This window comes from Pelecanus crispus, chromosome 3, assembly GCF_030463565.1.
Source record: "Pelecanus crispus isolate bPelCri1 chromosome 3, bPelCri1.pri, whole genome shotgun sequence".
Taxonomy (NCBI): Eukaryota; Metazoa; Chordata; class Aves; order Pelecaniformes; family Pelecanidae; genus Pelecanus; species Pelecanus crispus.
In genome coordinates this window covers 59,912,108-59,918,161 of record NC_134645.1, presented here as the reverse complement: position 1 = coordinate 59,918,161, position 6,054 = coordinate 59,912,108, and positions in this window count along the sequence as shown.

The window sequence follows — 6,054 nt, the reverse complement described above, 5'->3', positions numbered from 1 at the left end:
TGCAGGACTGCTGCAGGGAGAGATTGATCTTTGTCTCCTTAATAAGCAAGGACAGAAGGATGGATCCCTTCTGTGCTGACTGTATTAATCTGGTGAAGGACTCTATCGCCTTGTCCCCTTGACAGTTAAAAAAATGCTGAGGACTTAGCTACTTCATGCATTTCTAGCGAATGATGCAATTTTCCCTTATTTTCCCCAGCTACTTCGTGGATAGCCATGACACTGTCCCAGGCTTGGAAACAGCACTACTATTTGTTCTCCTTAAGTTACCTGGCATGATTTTAATATACCTGCCAGGTATATTAATGTTATGTTCTACCCCATCACAAAAAGGTATTTACATACTTGTATGGGAATACATTTATTTAGAAGGTATTTATATGAAAGGGGAACTAGCTGAACTTTATCTGAGGTCACAGGAAGCTGTAGTAGAATGAGAAACTAAAGTAAGGTTCACAAAATACCTCTATTACTAGACTGTCTACCTTATCCCATTATCTGATTCTTAGCAGTACAAGTTGCAAGGAGTGCATTACCATACGGTAAGATGTCTTAATTATCCTCTAAAGTAAAAGTTTCTTTTTTTTTTTTAATCTATTCCTAGTCTGCAGATTGTTATCTCCAGAAGGTTACCACTTACCCTTATGAGAGGATGAGGTGATTTTTTTCCCCAGCAAATTTTCTTTCTAAATGTGTTTTCAGGAACAACTGTACAACTGCTATTTTATCACCTTTTTCAAAATCAGGTTAGTGCAGTGTATGACCTCAGGAACATAACCTAATGATGCTTCAGGTGCTTTTAACAAAATCCTTAACAAGCCACGATGACTGAATTCAGGCTGGAAGTGCAATTATGTTTGCAGTAGCTTGCTATTCTCTCTTCACCCGAAAACAGTATTTCCGAGTGTGATATTAGACTCCTGTTGAATACATGAAACACATACATGGGGAAAAGAATAGAGTCAGAGTCATAGAATCATTTAGGTTGGAAAAGACCTTTAAGATCATCCAGTCTAACCATTAACCTAACATTACCAAGTCCAACACTAAACCAGTTTAAGGGTAGAGTAGCAATTTCATGTTTCCTGGCTGGATTATTTACAATGAAAGTAAAAACTAGGAATCATTAAGATTGGAAAGGATCTCTAAGATCATCAGTCCAACCATCAACCCAACACCACCATGCCCACTAAATCATGTCCCAAAGTGCCATGTCTACCCTTTTTTTGAACACTTCCAGGGATGGTGACTCCACCACCTCTCTGGGCAGCCTGTTCCAATGCTTGACTACTCTTTCTGTGAAGAAATTTTTCCTAATATCCAATCTAAACCTCCCCTGACACAGCTTGAGCCCATTTCCTTTTGTCCTATCGCTAACTACTTGGGAGAAGAGCCCAACACCCACCTCACTACAACCTCCTTTCAGGTAGTTGTAGAGAGTGCTAAGGTCTCCCCTCAGCCTCCTCTTCTCCAGGCTAAACAACCCCAGTTCCCTCAGCCGCTCCTCATAAGACTTGTTCTCCAGACCCTTCACCAGCCTTGTTGCCCGTCTCTGAACACGCTCCAGCACCCCAATGTCTTTCCTGTGTTGAGGGGCCCAAAACTGGACACAGTATTCCAGGTGTGGCCTCACCAGCGCCGAGTACAGGGGGACAATCACCTCCCTGCTCCTGCTGGCCACAGCATTCCTGATACAAGCCAGGATGCTGTTGGCCTTCTTGGCCACCTGGGCACACTGCTGGCTCATGTTCAGCCGCTGTCTACCAACACCCCCAGGTCCTTTTTGGCCAGGCAGCTTTCCAGCCACTCTTCCCCAAGCCTGTAGCGTTGCATGGGGTTGTTGTGACCCAAGTGCAGGACCCGGCACTTGGCCTTGTTGAACCTCATACAGTTGGCCTCGGCCCATCGATCCAGCCTGTCCAGGTCCCTCTGCAGGGCCATCCTACCCTCGAGCAGATCGACACTCCCACCCAGTTTGGTGTCGTCTGCAAACTTACTGAGGGTGCACTCAATCCCCTCATCTAGATCATTGATAAAGATATTAAACAAGGCTGGCCCCAAAACTGAGCCCTGGGGAACACCACTTGTGACCGGTTGCCAACTGGATTTAACTCCATTCACCACAACTTTCTGGGCTTGGCCATCCAGCCAGTTTTTTACCCAGCAAAGTGTACACCTGCCTTGACTATAAGCCACCAGCTTCCCTAGGAGAATGCTGTGGCAGACGGTGTCAAAGGCTTTGCTAAAGTCCAGGTAGATGACGTCCACAGCCTTTCCCTCATCCACTAGGCGGGTCACCAGGTCATAGAAGGAGATCAGGTTGGTCAGGCAGAGCTAGGAAAAACACCCAACTACAACCCATCCTTTTGCCATAAATCACGTTACCAGTGCCAGGGGAGCCTCTTGAGAAGCAGCAGCTCCTCTTAAGAGTAGGCTTTCTCCTCAGAGCAGGTCATACCTGGAGGTCTTGGTTCTGGAACAGCTCGACTCCCACTGCTCTGAACTGCTGGGAAGGTCTGAACCATCAGCCCCCCTGTCCCATGGAAGTGAATCAGTCAGCAGAACGGCTTGGTGACAGAGTCTTGTAGCATGCTGCGGAACAGCTCCTCAGCACCCACCTCCTGACTTACACAGGGTTATTGCAGAAACGGTGCGTTAGGTCCTTTATGCAGTAGAAAAACTTAGCCAGCGCCACTTAATTCCAGTAACAGAGAATTAGGTTACATTTTAATTGTAACTTTTCTAGCAAACATTTTTCAGCCCTTTAGAAAAACAGGCTTTTTTTTCCCCCATTTGAGTGTGATACGCTCAAGAACATAAGTTCCCATTCATCTCACATTTAATGTTTCAGCATTTCAGCTAAATTGCTAAAATGCAAATTTGCAGGCCAACCACATCTATTGGGAAAAGTGGCTTCAAACAAAGTCATTTGAGGACTCCTAGATGCTCTTTAAAAGCATAAAGTGCGTAGGCCTGATTATCTCAAGTCTTGGGACTGTAAGAGTTACCGAGTCAAACACCTCAAAACAAGAGAAGTGGAGTTACTTCTGAAACCTTGCATCAGTTTATATCAGCACATAAAGTCATAGCCATAAAAATCACACTCTTCCTCCCACCAAGTCCCCAACCACATTTACTGTGTTGAGTGGCTGTTCAGAGTTTTTCAGCATCAGTTAAGCCTTACCTGTACATTAAAACTTTGTATCCAACTTTTTCACAGTGTACCCAGTGGCAGCTGCATGAAAGTATGAGGGGTTTCTCTTCTAACCTCACAATCGCTTACAGAGTGAGAACGTTCTCACTACATTGCACACAGAGAACCAAGACCAATCTGGGAAGTTGCGCGCATCAAGAACCAAGCTTGAGCTTTCACGGCACGATACACACAGAGAGCAGAGCCCTCCTGTAACCAGGCAGCACTTAGGAAACTCTCCCTGCCTGCATCTTTGTTTCTGCTTGAACTGGGAGATCTCATGGGGACCCTGTGCAAGCGTACGCACGCCTGACCGGGAGGAGGTTTTATGGCAGGGGCAAGAAGAGACTCCAGTTCCAGAAGCAACACAAAACTGCCTTAGCTGTGAGAACACACCCGTCTCATCTGCCTCGTCCACCACACATCTTCATAGTGTAACTGAAAAGAACCGCCTTCACTACACAGTCTGCACAGTTTGAGTCTTCAAAATGGGTCTATTCTAACCAGTGAGGGTCACCTGGGGGAAAAAAAATAAAGATGCAATAGCAATAAATACAGCATATACAAGAAAAAACAGAGAGAAATCCTGGTATACCCAGAACTCTAAAATTTTAACCTTTTTAACAAAATAAAGACTGAATGGCAAAATTGTATCCACATGGAACCTTCTTAGACCATCCTTCGTAAGGATCCCAACTGCACAGAGTGCTTCTATCTGTGCTTTTTTTCCCGCCAGATGAGGTAAAGGACAACTTACAGGTTACTTTCTTTGGCAGATCTGCTAGAAAGTTGTCGTAAGACTAGCCATTTGTAAAACAGCAAAGAATGCTGAGAGTCGGGACTCCTGACTTCCAGCCCCATTTTTGTGGGGTAAAGCCGGCTCTGCTGGCTGCAGGGTCAGTCCCTGTTCTCAGTTGTGGTGCTCAGCACATCAGCCCTGCCAGCTGGACAGGCAACTGCACACACACAACACCTCCCTGCAAAAATCTCGTATTATTTCTCTCTGCAAAAATAAGGCATATTCAGTCCAGCCAGCACATACCAGCTTCTGTGAGAAGGATGACATTCTCACCAACTTCAAGCGCCTGCCTGAAACAAAAATACAAGAACACTAAAACATGTCAGAAAATGTCTCTCCTTCCCCATCCTACCTTAGTCCTAGCAACTGAACAAACTGCAGCTCAAAGTTTCCTAAGGGGGGGAAAAAGCCAGATACTTTGTGCCCACCTAAACGAGTTTGTTTACTGATAGCCAAGTAACAAAGGTGCCTTGTAAAGGAATGTACCAGACATTACAACAAGACACAGATGGATGTCCTTAGTAGTGATAATAGTTGTGGTGAACCTCTTCCAATTTATGGACCCTTCATGTGTAGACCAATTTAGAAACTGCAAAAGGCACTGGTGTACTGAGTTTGCCAGTTTACTTTTCTCAGCCACTTTCCCTAGATCATCAAGATACTGTCTAAGGAAAGCCTACGGGCTGGAAACCACTGATCTGCGATGTACGACCTTCCTTCACCGGCTGACATTTAACATCTGCCAAGAGTCTCATTATCCTTGTCTACGGACCGGTTTGTGATACTAGTGTGACAACTACCCAAAAGAAACACAGAGGCTGAAGTACTCAGATACAATAAGTGATATGCACAGGGTTTAAAAACCAAAACCATTGCCCAAAACACTTGTCGTCTTGGGGGGGAGGGGGGGGGAAGCAAGCCTAACTATCTGTCTTCACTATCTAGGAGGGGGAAAAAGCGTCTTGAAATGTATATAGCCCCAGCTGAGAACAGGATTTTTAAAGAGACTGTAATTCTTTACAATCAGCAGAAAAGCAAAGGTCTTTGTTGGCCTTAGAAAATTATTTTGCCATAGCTGTACGCTGTATGAGGTAGCCTGTTTCTCCCAATCCCCCAAGTGCTGCCAGTGACATACTTCTTGACATCACCTCTGTACTCTGTACTACACATAAAACCCAGGTGGCTGAATCTCAGAACACTGAGCAATTCCAACAGTCTGGGTCCTCCAAAGTTTTTGACAGAGTAAGAGCTGGACAGACCTAGTCAGACTGGGGAAACAGAACAAAAAATCCCCTCTCCTTGCACACGTAGCACGACAACCACCCCGATTTCTGATTCTTTAAACAAACTTTATCAAACAAACTTAAAACAAGGACAAGCATTTTTTTCCTTCACTCTATTTTGAGCTGTTGAAGGCATCACAGCTACAGCTAGTATCACCATTTCTCTCTGTTAGTGCTCAGTCATTTGCCCCTTTACGTCCATCTTCAAGCTCCAGCCATTCAAGAAATACATTTTCCAAACTGGTGAAGTATGCCTACTAAACGATGGTAACTGCCAATTAGTATTGCCCCCCAAATACTTTTTAACACTTTCCTAACTAAGCTTGAGCCAATGATGACGAACTCTCTGTTTATTCAAAACTGTTTATTAAGTATCTCATGAGCTTAAAGTCACCATTTAGATGATATTACATAGTAACGTGAACATAGTATCAATGCTATTTCACTTAGCGCACCTTTCTCTACAGAATACCTCAGCTGCATGGGCTTTAAAAATGCACTCACTACAGTGGCTGTTTGAATCCTTTTTTCTAAGGAAAACAAAACATGCAAGTACATATATTACTGTAACTTTATAGTCATGCTCCACTAAAAATGTCACCCCAGCCAAGAACGCATAGTCATGTTTGAACTTTTCCAGTTAAAAGCAGGCAGGGCCCATGTAACAGGCTCATCTGGGACTCGGGCGAAGCCAGAAAGCAGAGAGCTAATCTGCACTGCAGAAGCTGTATCAGTTTGGTTACACAAACAACTCCTGATGGAGATGAGACTCTAACAAG